The sequence below is a fragment of the Bubalus bubalis genome, chromosome 1 (genome assembly GCF_019923935.1).
Source record: "Bubalus bubalis isolate 160015118507 breed Murrah chromosome 1, NDDB_SH_1, whole genome shotgun sequence".
NCBI lineage: Eukaryota > Metazoa > Chordata > Mammalia > Artiodactyla > Bovidae > Bubalus > Bubalus bubalis.
Window position 1 is genome coordinate 34364972 of NC_059157.1, and position 16276 is coordinate 34381247.

A 16276-nucleotide genomic window follows, 5' to 3' on the forward strand; every position below is an offset into this window, starting at 1 on the left:
CTCTAAAGATAAATAACCTCTTGTGAAAACTTCATACTAGAATATTTCAAACAAAATCCTTTAAACTAATGTGTATTATAACAGTAAACATCTATTATTCTATTAAGCTAAGCTGATATTTTCAAAGCAAGAAGCATTAGCAACACTGGGAGGACTTCTTTCAGAATCACTTCATTGTTAGAAATACGTTTCATAATTATTTTAATAACTAAGCTCCATATAACATGTATCTATTATTGTTCAGTCACTAAGTCATGCCCAAATCTTTTGCAGTCCCATGGACTGTAGCCCACCAGGCTCCTCTGTCCATGGGATTTCCCAGGCAAGGATACTGGAGTGGGTTGCCATTTCCTTTTCCAAGGGATCTACTATAAACTAAAAGCTAAAAAGAAATAACAGTACTTAACCAAATTTATTTTGGATCCTTTCTACTTTGCATAATTCATACTCTATAAATTATTAAAGGAGGCTGCATTTTTTAAACAATTTTTTTCATAGAGTTAGGTTGTAAGACTATTGACCTGGGTGTAATCAGACAGTTCTCTGTGAGAGAGATTTCTCACTTCATCAGATTATATTTGCGGTTCTTAGCACTTATGGCTGCAGCTGCCAAAACAGAAGCTTATTATGGGGATCAAATAGATGGTGTAAAGAAACAGCGGATGTCACGGGTCTTATCATAACGGAGAGTGGACACTGAGGCAAAATGGACAATTTACGCCCCATCTAAAGGGTACACACACACACACAAATATTATATATAATATACACATATGCATATATTTTAAATTGAGGCATTCTATACTGTTGCCCTGTAAAGGGTAGGTTCAACCCCGACCTAAAATTCCTTCAGATGTGGAGACTAATGCCACCATGCACTCGACAAGAGGAACGAAAGGAACTTTACCTTATTATTTAGACATGGGGACTTAACGGGGAACACGGAAGGCACTAGCCAGGCCAAAGATCAAAAGGGAAGCAAAAGCAAGGCTGTTGCCCTAGGCTTTTACTGAGTTTAGGAGGTAAGGCTGGGACAGCTGATCACACAACAGCTTGCATCTGCATGGTTTGAAATTTCTGCCAGCGCCAAGGAATGAGGAGCAGCCCAGATACAGAAGAGAAGGAAGGGCGAGGGGGGGGCAGTGAAAGTGATCAATGGTCAACCATCAAAAAGGAAGCTTCCCTCTTTATTACGTGTAGTTTCTTTAATTCACAAAAGAAACTAGGGCAAAATAATGTAGCATTACTGAAGCTGTTACACAAGAAGGAAGAGTCCACTACTCTAGGAGGATTTCTGTCTTAATTTTTTAGATAAGCATGCAGCAGAATCACAAGACCTGTAATTGTGTATCTCCTGAGCAAAGAGAGAGAAGTACATTGCTGCAAGACCTGGAGAAATTAAACATAATTTTTGAAATTTTCCAAAGGCATTCAGGAGTAAGAACTGAACAGTGAGTATGGGGAGGTATTCTAGGCCTGGAAAACGTATGTTTCCACATCCTGTGTAGAAGGACATTACAGATAGGAGATTAAGTATAAAGAGTCACAAATACCATCAGCAGAATTCATCAGCAAGAGTGAAACATGCATATTAATATTACAGTTTGAAAATGACCGCTTATTTTCATTGCCTTTTTATGTCATCCTGCTTCTATATAAAGTACAATGATTTCTTAAATCTGCTTATGTAAAGAAATACGGTATACATATATTTCAAAATATCTATGAAAGAAAAGAAATGTAGAATTAAAAATTAGGTTAAATTTTAATTAAAAATTAAAGAGGGAATAAATTAGGAGTTTGGGATTAACATAGACACATTGCTATACATAAAACGGGGCTTAAAAGGTGGTTCAGTGGTTAAAGTGTCTGCCTGCCAATAAAGGAGTCACGATTTGATCCCTGGTTTGGGAAGATCCCCTGGAGAAGGAAATGACAACCCACTGCAGTATTCTTGCCTGGAGAATTTCATGGACAAAGAAGCCTGATGGGCTACAGTCCAGTGGGTTGCAAAGAAATGGACACAACTGAGTGACTGAGCTAGCATGCATGCATACATAGAATAGGTAACAAACGAGGACCTACTGTATAGCTAAGGAACTGCACTCAATATTTTGTAATAACCTGTAAGGGAAAAGGCCCATTCGATTCCTGGGTCAGGAAGGTCCCCTGGAGAAGGGAATGGCAATCCACTCCAGTAGTCTTGCCTAGAGAATCCCATGGACAGAGGAGCCTGGAGGGCTGCAGTCCATAGGGCTGCACAGAGTTGGACATGACTGAAGCAACTTAGCATATAAGGGAAAATAATCTGAAAAAATATATACATATCCGAATCACTTTGCTGTACACATGGAACTAATATAAAGTTGTAAATCAACTATACTTCAATAAAAAGTATTAAAAATTAAATATTTGCTATAAACCCTCACTTTCTATAAAATATTTCTCAAATTCTAATTTTTATACATGACTGTCCACAATGTTTCATTTTTTAGCCACAATGTTATTTTTTTTAACATGTGCCATGGTGTCATTCACTTTGATAATAACGAACCAGAATACTGTATTATAAACTCTTTAATTTTTTTTTTTTTTCTGTATATTACGCTTTGACATCTTAGAAACCTTTCTGGCTAGAGAGAGATGCCCTTCCCAGGGCTAGCAAAGAAGATAAAACCTCACCTAAGAGAATACCTTTCATATGCAAACCAACCAGTCCTGGGTTCATACCTCCAACTCCACTCTTATCTTTCTCACACATACCAAGCCAATACTTTCACCGCTCTAAAGCATCCCGAGGGCCAGGCATCAGGCAACGAGTGACCCACCAGGTATCCCAGAGCCTTCTGCTATCATTTGAACAAGCCAGTCCCACACTATTTATGCCGCCTTGTCTTGCCTTGCTTAAACCTTCTGCTGCTCCTGGCTCTTCTGCCTCCTGATGGATGCTGGTGTCTTCCCTCTATGACACACCACGATCCCTTCCCTGGGACCTGGGAGTGTAATAAACTTCTTCCTCCCAAGTCGCATTCTCATTTCCTCCCACTGCTGCACCAACTTTATCCTATCATATTAAACATACACATTCTTAAAACAAACATCACATCACACATTTGTCCATGGAAATCTAGTGCCTCAGTGATGCCTGTCTATGATCCACACAAGCAAGTTTCTGATTATCATTAAAATTAGGAATCTGCTCGACTTAATACATAATTGAGCTTATCAGACACTTTGATAGGCTGATTTTACTCTTAATTTCTAAGAGGTGAAAACAGGATTCATTGCTTTTCAAGTCTGCTGTTACAAATATAATTAATCTCCAGAGTCCAGTGTTTTATTTCAGGGAAGGAAGGTGAGTTGGATATTTTTTATTTTATTCATTTCTCATTGTTCAAACAGTGTTATACAAATGACAGATGCCTACAATTGTTTGACCTGAATCCTAATTGGAATTATATTTTGTCCATGTACTTGGGTTCACAACATATTTTGTCTAGTTTCAAAATTTAAAAACAATCTTCAGAGTGTGTCACTCATATCCTAGCTTCCGTGAAAGTCCAAAGTATAAAATGAGGTGAAATGGATTTCCAAGATCATGGATCAGATTGATAACATTTGTAGTAAAATGTAGTAAACTCTATGGGCCATTTACAAAGTACCAGTATGGTATCCAATACTGGTTACAGATTTATTAAATCAGTACTGTTTCTCTGTATCATCAGAGAGAGATACTGACAGTCTGTGATCACACCTGAAAACTCTGCATATTATTGCATTTCTTCATGAACACTGATGCAGTGCTTGCAAAAGACAAAAGTTCCCAGCCTCAGTAACTCTGCCCTGAGAGTGAGTGGCAACGTTTTAGTCCCTATCTTTAGAGTTCCAGTCCTTTGTGTCCTGATTTTACCTTTTCTGTTTCCTTAAAGGCTCTGAAATTGTCTATTGTCCATTACAATAGTCAGCATGCTTCTTGTTTCCCCTTCCTTTCATCTGATCTCAGAGATCCTGCGAGTGATGACCTGATAACAGACTTGCACAGTCTTGCATCCTCCCAGCTTTGATTGAAACATTCATTCGCGAGAATTACACTCATCCATCAGCTACTGCAGTAAGAGCACAGTGCCCTAAGACTCGCATTCCTTGAGAAGGTATCCTGAAAGCCATTCTCACTCTTGTGAGTTCACTTTCATTCTTTAGCACAACTAAGTTAACAATGAAATGCACTGGTTAAATGTTCTTTGTTCGGCTACATGATGCTTTCTTTCACATGTAGTTAGATTTCAATAACTTCAGCCAACATTTCTCCCACTTTAAAACAAAGTACTGTGTGCTCAGTCGCTCAGTTATATCCAACTCTTTGCAACCCCATGGACTATAGCCTGACAGACTCTTCTGTCCATGGAATTTTCCAGGCAAAAATACTGGAGCAGGTTGCATTTCCTACACCAGAGGATCGTCCCAAACCAGAGACTGAGTCTGCATCTCTTGTGTATGCTGCATTGGCAGGCAAAATTTTTACCACTGTGTCACCTGGGAAGCCTCCAGGTGGTGGCCCCACTATTATGAAGGGAACAGTTGCTTAAGCAGACAGAAAACACCATAGAATGTGCAGGTGTTCTTCTAGTTTTTAGTTGAAGGCATACATTCCATACCAAAAAGTGCAAGCAGGATGATGGAGATGTATGAACTGCTATTCAATTACCTTTAATTCATTCACTTCCTCTAAGCTCAGTGGACTTCCCTGGTGGCTCAGATGGTAAAGAATTTGCCTGCAATGCAGGAGACCCAGGTTAGATCAGTGGGTGAGGAAGATCCCCAGGAGAAGGGAATGGTTACCAGCTCCAGTATTCTTACCTGGGAAATCCCCTGGACAGAGGAGCCTGGTGGGCTACAGTCTATGGGGTTGCAAAGAGTTGGACATGACTGAGCGACTTAAACTTTCACTTTTCCTCTAAGCTCATAACTATAGTGGGTAGCAATTCATTCTTGTTACTTGGATATGCAAGGGACATGTCCTCCATGGATGCAGTAGGCTGTCTTCCAAGATCCATTAGAGCCCCTGAGATCATGAATGTGATTTAGAAGGGAGCAGTTTTGACTGACCATCTATGCCATGGTTGTTAACTTAGAGATGACCCAAGGTAAGGCAAGTTTATGATCTGTATTTAATGACTATGAGAATCCCCTTTCTCCCACCAGATATCAATAGAATATAATGATAATAAGAGCTAAAATTTATGACATGCTTATTATATGCCAGATACCATGTATTCTATCAGATGAATTAGCTTATCTAAATCTCATAAGGTTTCTCTGACATAAATTCTGTGCTTGCTCAGATAATCCGTATGTGAGAACTGAAGTATATAGAGGTTAAACAAATGTACAAGGTTATATGTATAATCAGTCGTTGAGCTGGACTGCGAACCCAGAAAGTCTGAAACTAGGAACTATGCACATTTCCAATCTACTGGCACCGTTTTCTCATGTGAGAACCATATAGAGAGTAATCTTAAACCATATACAAGAGAAGCAAGAGGAGAGAATCTAAGATAAACAGAAGCTGAGCCCTAGTCACACAGAGCCGAAAGCTGGCTACAGCTCTGAACATTTTAATTTCAAAGATAAACCCTATTGTCTAACCCGTTTGAATTAGATATTTCTGTTACTTGCAGCTAAAAGCATCTTACCCTATCAATTCACCCAAAGAAGACCCAGTCACACAGAACAGATTTTAATATGTTGATTTGGTTGAGCAGAAAAGAGAGAATGGGGGCTCTGATGACATCTTTATTTGGGCGTTTGCTAATCCCTATTACAGGTTAACAGTTGGTGACTTTCATCCAATTAGGTTAATGGCATCCTTTATGCCTCAGGGGTTATTGGTAATGTACCTGTAACAGCTCAGAGTCACTGCGTGCATGGCTTTCCCTTCACCTCCATGGCTCAGAGCAATTCAAGGAATGCAGAAGTTGTGCCTGACATTTATAAGGGGCTGTCTCTCCCTCTTTCTGCATGTCAAGGAAGAGCTATGTGGTTACCCACTTTTGTCTATGGGGAAAGCCACACTAGGAGAAGTGCAGAACTAAAGATGCTAAAAGGAAACAAAGGAGGAGGCTTCACTTAACTCTCCGACTTTAATCATCTTTGGTCACATGAGCCATTTCATTTGCTTTACCATTTATGATACAGCCAGATGGGTTTTGTGGTATCGGGAATTCTTCTTTTTCTCATCTGTGTCATCTAGCTTAATTTAGACTTTCTCCTTCTGAGTTTCAATTATTTATAAGCTTAGCCTCCTGTGAAAATTGTCATGGTGACAAGAAATGAACCTGAGCATCTTGAGCATGGAGAAATGGTGAGAGAGGTGCTGACCACAGTACCCTAACATATTATCTCAGAGACAAGGTCTCAGTTTATCTATTCCTGTGAAACAGACCACTCCAAAACTTACTGGCTTAAAACAGCAGCCATTTATTACTTCTCCTAACCATGTGTGTTATCGGGGTGTCTTTCTGCAGCATGCTGCGATGCTGGCGAGGTCACTCATGTACTGCATTCAACCGGAAGCTGGCTCAGTTCTTTTCCACATGACCACTTTCTCCCTGTGCCATTTTAGCTTCCAGAACCTCTCCTAGGAACTTTTTCTTTCAGAAGAAGCACTTAGATTTCCTACAGCATGGAACTTGACTCATAATGGAATATTTCAAGATAGCAAGCCCCAGTGTGCTGTGCTTATCAAGCCTCTGCTCAGATCATTGTTGGTGATACCTATGAGTCATAGCAAGTTACATGACCAAGCCCAGAGCCAATGGACTCCACAGCGTATGAAGGAGTGGGCATGTAGGTCACCAGGGCTCATCACTGTCACATCTATCATAGATAATAAGATCTTTTACACTTCCTGCTGCTGCTGCTGCTAAGTCACTTCAGTCGTGTCCGACTCTGTGCAACCCCATAGACGGCAGCCCACCAGGCTCCCCGTCCCTGGGATTCTCCAGGCAAGAACACTGGAGTGGGTTGCCATTTCCTTCTCCAATGCATGAAAGTGAAAAGTGAAAGTGAAGTCGCTCAGTCGTGTCCAACTCTTTGTGACCCCATGGACCGCAGCCCACCAGGCTCCTCTGTCCATGGGATCCTCCAGGCAAGAGTACTGGAGTGGGGTGCCATTGTTAGCATCTCCCAAAGGGTCTATCTAAAGCCAACTTCTCTGACTTTGGTTGCAACTCCTTCTTGTTTCTTGAAACCAAGTATCTCAGGACAAAACATATGAACATCTTCTTTCTAAAAAAAATGGAGGAAATGAATGTAGTATTTGAGATGTGTTAGACAGAGGAGCCTGGTGGGCTGCAGTCCATGGAGTTGCGAAGAGTCAGACACAACTGAGCGACTTCACTTTCACTTTTCACTTTCATGCATTGGAGAAGGAAGTGGCAACCCACTCCAGTGTTCTTGCCTGGAGAATATCAGGGATGGGGGAACCTGGTGGGCTGCTGTCTGTGGGGTCGCACAGAGTCGGATACGACTGAAGCAACTTAGCAGCAGCAGCAGTAGCAGGATATTAATTAGGATGACTTACTAATCTTGCTGTTTAAAAAAGGTATTATTAATCACACTTTTTATCAAGAAACATGCTAGGTGATTCCCTATGAGCTAAATCATTGGGTTTTACCATGAACTTTGTGACATAGATAAAATTTTTTTCTCTCTTTTTACATTTAAGAAAATTGTGACTTAGCACGTTTAATAACTTATCAATGTCACCTTCATAGAAAGTGGAAGAGCCAATAGTTAAAGGAAGTTTGGAACTGTATTTTTCTAAAATTAAATTACATAATGTGGGTGATTTGACAGACATTTTCAACTTAAGACTCATCCATTACTAAAGCCTCACACCAGAAAAAAAAAAAAAAAAGTGTGCTGACCTCTGCATATGAGGTGACCTGGCTTTGACATTTACAGTCCTACTAGCCTGCATTGACTGAAGTCACCTGGCTGTGCAGATGAGCCCTTGCTCTCTGACAGCTCCAATCCATGTCCCTCCTGGAGGGGAGGGTTCATTATTCCCCATTCTCAGGCTCCACTGGCACGCCTTCACTGATCCTTTGAGTCAATTTTTCGTATGTGATTATTAGACAGGCCATGCCCTTTTGCATCTCTGCAAAATGAAGGTAATTTTATGAATGACCTTGGTCCCTCTCAGGGAACATAGGTTCCTGAGGCCAATTCTGCCACACTTCTGTGTCAACCATCTTTAAGCTTAACAATCCAACAAGAAATCAGGTCAGGAGCTGGGGCCACGTGTATAGGATATGATTGGAAACTCACTGAGATCAAGGTGAAGAGGCAGCAGGAAACAGGACGTGAAGTCAGAATCAAGGGAACGTGAATTATGTTGCTGTCCTATATTCAGAATCACAAGACACCTCAGTCAAGACCATCATCTCTTAGTCAAGGAAGGGGATGGGAGAGGCAGATGAACGGAATGGGTCAAGCTTATAGAATATGAACTTGAAAGACTACAGGTAGATTGCAAGCAGGAATGAGAGCACCTGAGATCTCATAGGTCAAAGGTTAATTAATTTTTAGCTTCTTTCACTGCCCTTATTTCTCACAGGGCCAATGATTTCCTAGGTCCATCATTAAAGGTGAAATATTACTTTAATAATTTGGTTGACAATCTTTAAATGTTTACTCCCCTCACGAAAATGTGTACTGCTTTGTGCTGTCTTTCCAGAGAAATAACTGAATCATTTGACTTTCACAAAATATAGTACATGGTCATAGTGACCACATATTCATCTCAGCATTTACTCCCATATCTGTAATATTTCATTTTTAAATACATAATACAAAGGAGAAAGAAGTGAAATGTTTCTTACTGGTGTGAAGGAACCAGAATGAAATCTTTAGTGTTTTATCTCATGAATGACTTCACAAATATACTAACACTTTTACTCTTGAATGTAATTTTAACTATAAAATATGTTAAGAAGATTTATATAAATGTCTCTCACCTTAAGGAGGCTCTTATTCATCATTCAAATATCCATAAGTACTATCAAACAAATATGACTCATCTTTATTCTTAATCCAATATTGTTTGTTTTTAGGGGACTTGTTCTAAACAGAAGTATCTCTCCTATGTAGTTAGATTAATCAGGATGTTATTTTGTATTGCCTAGAGCAGTGTGTTTAGTAATTGGATAATTTGTCTTCCCCATCACAATAATAGTGGACGGAATCAGTACACTTGCCATGAAGAAGTTTGTTTCTGCCTGAGCTCAGGGAAAATTTGACTACGTCTATCAGATTAACATCCATTTGAAAATAAATTATTCCTGTAATCACCAACAGAACCTAAAAGCCTGCAAGGCCTTCCTGAGGGAATTATTATTGCAGTGAGAAGACAGGGAGGGAGGCTGGGGAGACATCCGAGGGGGTGATGAGGGAGGGAACCTGGGAGGCGGCCCGACTTCCCCTCACGTCAAGGAGGGTATAGAACGAGCGTCATCTGCTTATACATTGAGTGACGGAACCAAATCATTATGACAGTGTTGGCATTTGCCTTGACGGTGTTTAATGACACTGTAAAATGAAGATCACACATAAACATGCCATGTAGGATTATCATGAGTGGAAAAAAAATACCAGGATGGATTGCACTTCTTTGGTACAGCAGAGTATTTGCAGCTTAAGAAAGTTCTACGTCTGAAGTCAACAGTTCACCAAGTGCAGCTTTCCACCATGATCACCGTTGGGCATAACTAAGCATCACTGCATCATAGAAAAGGCCATTTATGTCCATGTCTCTATGTGAAAATCTCGTCTGACACACACACACACACATAGATACATACCTGCATATAAGCTACAAATTAATTCTTTCTCACTTCTCAGATATTAGCAATAATAATATTTTATCATAGTCCTCTTTACACATTGGACAAAGAAAGAATGCATTTCTTTGCAGCTTTAGGAGTGTCAATGGCATTATCTCTCAAACTATGAGTGATATCTTATCTTTTAAAATTTTAAGATTTCTCTTGATAACTCCAGGCTCCTTTGCTATCTCAATGTTTCCATCATTTCATGACTCGCAAAATAACTCTTAAAAAGAAAATAAAAGTGTCTTTGTTTCAGTTTCTGTCTTTGTTCTTGCCTCTGATTTTACCATCCTCTATTCTCACAACCAGAAGTAAAAACATGGAAACACAATAGAACCCAAAAGCCACGTGAACCATAAGATCTCCTTTAACTCTCTCTCTGTGGTGTTCCTGCCCACATGCCAATTTATACTTGGCATGATGGTAGGATGATGAATGAAGTACTTCTGTTTCACTAGAAATTCTTTCTTTATTGCTTTTTCATTAATGTCTATCAATAATTAAAAAGTATAGACTACCTTTCTATTATAGTCATTTGTTTGAATTTCAGATGTAGCTCCTTGTTATACAGAACTCTACACTTACATAATCTTTTCTTCCAAAAGATATGACAGGTATTCATCTGAAAAGAGTTGGTTGTCTTATATATTTCTTCTTTAGACCTTCTGATTTCATATTTATGATGATTTAACTTAAAGATAAAAGTTAACATGATTAAATAGACCTAAAATGTTATCATGAATATGTTTTAGTGTCTGCTCCTCTTCACTATAACACCTTTAAAGCATATTTTCAGACCTTGTTATTGCAAATGCCTTTTCTTTGGAATTTCTATGAACTAATAATGATTCTTCTCCAAGTAACACAAAGGAAAGATAGTACTAGGTTTCTGATTCACGGATCATCCTATTATTTAGTATGCATAAGGTTCTCTTTTTAATTTTACCTGAAATTAGGTAATTTCCATTTTTATAATGATGGCTTTAAAGAAAAAAGTATGGATAGTTGTCCTCTCCAGCTAACAGCAGTTGAAGTTTATATATTTATTAGGATCTTTTACCATATGAATAAGAAATATTTTTCACTATCTAACTTTGTGTATTAAGCTCTCTGCTGACATGGAGTGCCTAAAGGCAGGAAGTGGTAAAATTACAATCTGAACCCAAGTCTACCTAACTCTTCCTACTGCACCCAAAGGTTCAATGCAGAAGAATTTTAAGGAATAGCTGGCCATTGGAGCTACTTGAATATAAAAAGAATAAGGAAAGAGAGAGGGTAACTATTAGAAGGGAAGTTTCAAGAATCAAAGAGTGAACAAGTCTAAGGAAGTAGAGAGAGTGAATGTAATCTGAGAATTTGGCAGGAACAGGAATATCTTTGGGGAGCAATAGGAGTTACGATTTTTTTTTTCTGTTTGTATTTCTTTAGTGTTGAGAAATACTTAATATTTTTGGAGTCACAAGCCAAGGAGCTAATAACTGAGACACTTCTGTACCTTATATTAGCTCTTGTTCTTTCCAAGTGAATGAGAGTTGTAGCTAATCTAGAGTATGCACTGGACCTCCAATGGCTCTTTGATTCAGGGCTGGCCAAGCGGCAGATGTAGAATGAAAGAGGAGACAGAAGCAGAGAAAACGAGAAATCAGGTGCATCAGGTCCTGAAAGACGGAGGACAGGATTACTTCCTGGAAGCCTCACTCAGTTCCCCAGAGACCTTTCAGTAGCTCATCTTCTATGGCATCTATTGATGTTTTCTCTTGCCAAATGCCTCCTTAAAGTTAAGTCTCCTCTACCTGAGTTCATTTTATGGATTTTTTTTTTGTTGTTGTTTCTTGAAACAAAAAATTGTGGAATAAAATAGACATAAAATTCATATCTCATGTAACATTAGTGAAGTATATTTCAGAAGAAAAAAATGAAGTTGCAATACAAGTTCGCATGATAGATTACATATAGTTTCTCATTTCTCTGAGAAATGATGATATAGCAACAAGAAGGAAAATGTAATGAATGCGGGTAGCAAAAACCACGGGATGTGAGAATGGGGTTTGGGAAGTACGTAATGATGGGGAAAAGGACATAAATCTTAAAAAAAAAAAAAAGACTACAAAATGAGGAGTTCTGGCAACAATTTATCCCATTTACCTCCACTGAGGATTAGTGAAACAAAATCTGCTCATCCCAATGTATTTCTCATCATGTTTCTAAAAAACGCCCTTCTGTTTTACATGATTTTATGCAGACTCTTGGTTCACATTTTTAACAAGATTATCTTCTGAGGTTATCTGTCTAATGTTATAACATCATTTCACTATAAATATTGTTAACTACTCTAGCATCACTACTCCTGGTACACAGTGCTACCAATATTATTAACTGTTCTGACATCACTACTCCTTATACCCAGCATCTATTTGCTATCCTCAGTTTGGTTCAGTCACTCAGTCATGTCCCACTCTTTGTGACCCCATGGACTGCAGCACGCCAGGCCTCCCTGTCCATCACCAACTCCCAGAGCTTGCTCAAACTCATGTCCATCGAGTCGGTGATGCCATCCAACCATCTCATCCTTTGTCATCCCCTTCTTCTCCTGCCTTCAATCTTTCCCAGCATCAGAGTCTTTTCCAGTGAGTCAGTTCTTTGCATCAGGTGGCCAAAGTACTGGAGTTTCAGCTTCAGCGTCAGTCCTTCCAATGAATATTCAGGACTGATTTTCTTTAGGATTGACTGGTTTGATTTCCTTGCAGTCCAGGCTCTCAAGAGTCTTCTCCAACACCAAGTTTAAAAGCCTCAATTCTTCAGCCCTCAGCTTTCACTATGGTCCAACTCTCACATCCATACACGACGACTGGAAAAAACCTTTGTCAGTAAAGTAATTTTCTATCCTAATTTAAGCCAAATTCTATTTGGGGTCGTAACTATCTCGTGTGTAGTCTTGATGAAAAGAACTCCATTCCGCTACAGAAGCCATGGGGGCCAGATTTTTTCTTTTGATGTGGCATTTATATCAACTTAGAAAATTAATGCTTTCACGTAGAGTGATGTTAAGCAGTGACCTGGACAATGCATAGGGTAGAAGCATATTTATTCTAAGACAAATAGTGATCGCAATACCAGTAGTGCCAATCTCAGACTGGTTATTCAGATTTCCAAAAAGTAATATGCTGCTTCTTTATTTCTTCCGGAACTTAGGCTACATACTAGGATTCTACTATTCCGAAGTTTATGAGCCCAACTTTCCATGCTGCTGCTGCTGCTGCTAAGTCGCTTCAGTTGTGTCCGACTCTGTGCGACCCCATAGATGGCAGCCCACCAGGCTCCGCCATCCCTGGGATAATTGTTTCTGCCTAAAGTAAGTGTGACTTGGTTTCTGTTTGCTACCATGAACTCATCTTTTTACTAGAATCCTATAATATTACTAGAAGTCATCTGACACTTCATTTTCCTGTCAGGAATCTTTAAAGATGTATGGCAGCAATGTTAGAAATGAATTTACCAACTTATAAGACATGGTTATCTCATATAGTTATCATGCACTATATATATTTGCATCATGCACTATAATCCATGGTATGAATATGACCCCATCACAGCTTTGCTCATTACACTATCTTTGCATATGCTATGTTCTAATGCTATCATTCAGGTATACCATATTTACCATGTTTCATTCTAGGAAGCAAAGGTTACAGTCTCCAGGATAAAACTATAAATTTACTCTACGGAAACATTACACTCATTCTCATATTGAATTGGACAATATGCATTTTATGAAGAATGCAGAAACTTCTACAACTTAAACTCTACTTTCAGAAACTAGCTGCCTGTACTCAGCTGGCTAAGAGTTTTATTCTACACTGCTGCCTATTACCAAATGGTATCAAATGATTCAGAAAACTTATAGCTATATGGTGATGAGACTATGGTGCTTTAAGATTTCCAATTTGGTAAAATTTCATTTTCTTTAGAGTATATCACGTATGTGTGTTTTCCGATTCACTTTTAAAAGAAAAAAAGTCAAAAGTATCCATTTTGCACTAAAAATGTATTGATCTACAAGCATCAAGTGCGCCAAGCCTTCCCAGTCTGACCCTTCAGCCCCTTCATAGTGACTTGGATGATGTGTAACCACCGTCTTTCATTCTTTAATCACATGTATATTCACTTTCTTGATTTGAGTAGATGTACATGGTTAGGGACTGTACTATGTCCTCCAAAAAGTGATGGTGAAGTCCTAACCCCTGATGCCTGTGAGTGTGACCTGACTTAGAGTATTTTAGATACAGTCAACTTAAGATGGGCTCATTAGAGTGGGCCTTAATCCAGTAAGACTAGTGTCCATATAAGAGGAGGAAAGTGCTGGTAGAGATAGACACAGGCGGTCAGAATGCTGTGTGAATGGAAGCAGAAATTGCAGTGCTGCAGAAGCAAGCTTTATTTGGCAAAACTAATACAATTATGTAAAGTTTAAAAATAAAATAAAATTAAAAAAAATAAAATATGTATATTAAGAAAAAAAAAAAAAATAAGAGTACCAGGAACTGGCGGCAAGTATCACAGCTCGAAGGAGGCAAGGAAAGCATCTCCCAGACAGACATCAGATAAAACACGGTACTGCTGACAACTGGATGCTGAGTTTTGGGCTCCCCAACTATGAAGCAAAATATTTCTGTTGTTTTAAGCCACCCAGTTTTTGGTACTTTGTATCTATCAGCAACCCTAGGAAACTGATACACACACATCTCCAAATGGAAACATTTTCTACATTCTTTATATTCTCACACAAAGTTTGTTCCCATTCAACTCCCTGGGTGGAACACTAGTTAGAAATTAGTCTTGCTCTTTCTTTCCCCTTAGAATAGCCTTTTCAATAAGTGGATTCACAATTCAAATAATCTTCTTATTTTTAAGTCCTCAGGGCAAATACAAGAATGATAAAATATTTCTGTATTGTTAGTAAACTATTGTGTGGATTTCATTCTATCTCCATGAGAACATTAGTTTCTCACTGATAACATAATCCTTTTAAATTATTTAATAACCCCATCAGGCATACTATACAAAAAGACAGTTACTCTATTAAAAAGACATTCCCAGAGAAGACATATTATCTATGTATCTCGAATCTCTTCTATGCATCCTGCCAAAACCCCTGAAATTTTGAGTCTTTTGTCTCAGATATAAGATTCTAAGTATTCTTTTACTGTAAATATTTATCATTTAAGAATTTAGGCCAAATTAAAAAAGAAAAGAAAGAAAGAAACTATTCTACAGACACCAGACTCTGTTCTCTGAAATGTTTTCAGATTTATCAATCACCTCAGCCGACAACACACTTACTCACATTATCAAATATCAATTTCTGTAAATGACAGTCAAGTGTAAGAAACATAAATTGGTGTGATAGAGTTAATTCTCAGCCTACATATATTGTAAGTTGGATGTGTTGAATCTGAGCACACTTCCCCATTAAAACAATACTGTAATTGTCCACTAAGTACATAAAGATAATTCAACATTTAGCAAGCATCTCCTAAGAATGCAAAGCACTGTTACATATGAGAGCAACATCAAACTGAATAGCATCCCCACCCTTGAGTTCAGATTGGAACTACAGTGTGTGCTCCAGAGCTCCTTGAATCCAGCCTGCAGTTGTGAAGGAAGCTTGCAAGCGGCACATCTCTGTAACTGGCTAAACCCACTCAAGTTCATATCCTGAATCTTTCTCTCAGTGATCATGGTCAAGTTAGATTACTTTAAGCTAGTTGTCTTATCTTTGACCAAGAAAAATAATAAATACATTGCCTTGCAGGGTTTGTGTGAAGATTGGCAGGGGAGAAATTTGTAACATGGGTACAGAGAAGTCAATAAAACACTACCAAAGGGAAAAGAAAAAAAAATTTAATGAGTGAGTGTTCAAAGTGTCAGCAAATATAGAAGGGCTTAAATGATATTTGAGAGCAAGTTCTATAAGATGCTGTAATGATCATACTCTGCTTTGTAAGTATAAGTCATGGTCAGAAATCAGGTATTACTCATTTTGTTGAAGATCTGGCACTGTCAGTAAATGACTGCCTCTTATAAAGATGAAGCTGAAATAGGGAATGAAGCTCTTGGGAAGAGAAAGAATTGGTATTAGGAGCTCATTTGGGTTATCTATTGTGGAGTTAACAGTATCACAGCTTCTCCCAAAATATATTTCATGGAAATGAAGGTACGTGAATTTGTAAAGAATTACCAATGCCAAATAATTTGGGGAAGCACTAGGTTAAACAACATGATATAGGTCTTAGCACTGCAAGCCTTCTGAGACTCTTCAAGCGAGGGAGGAAAGATAACCAGGGTCTTCTGAGCACAGGTCCTTTTTTCTAGCAGTGACTGCCTCA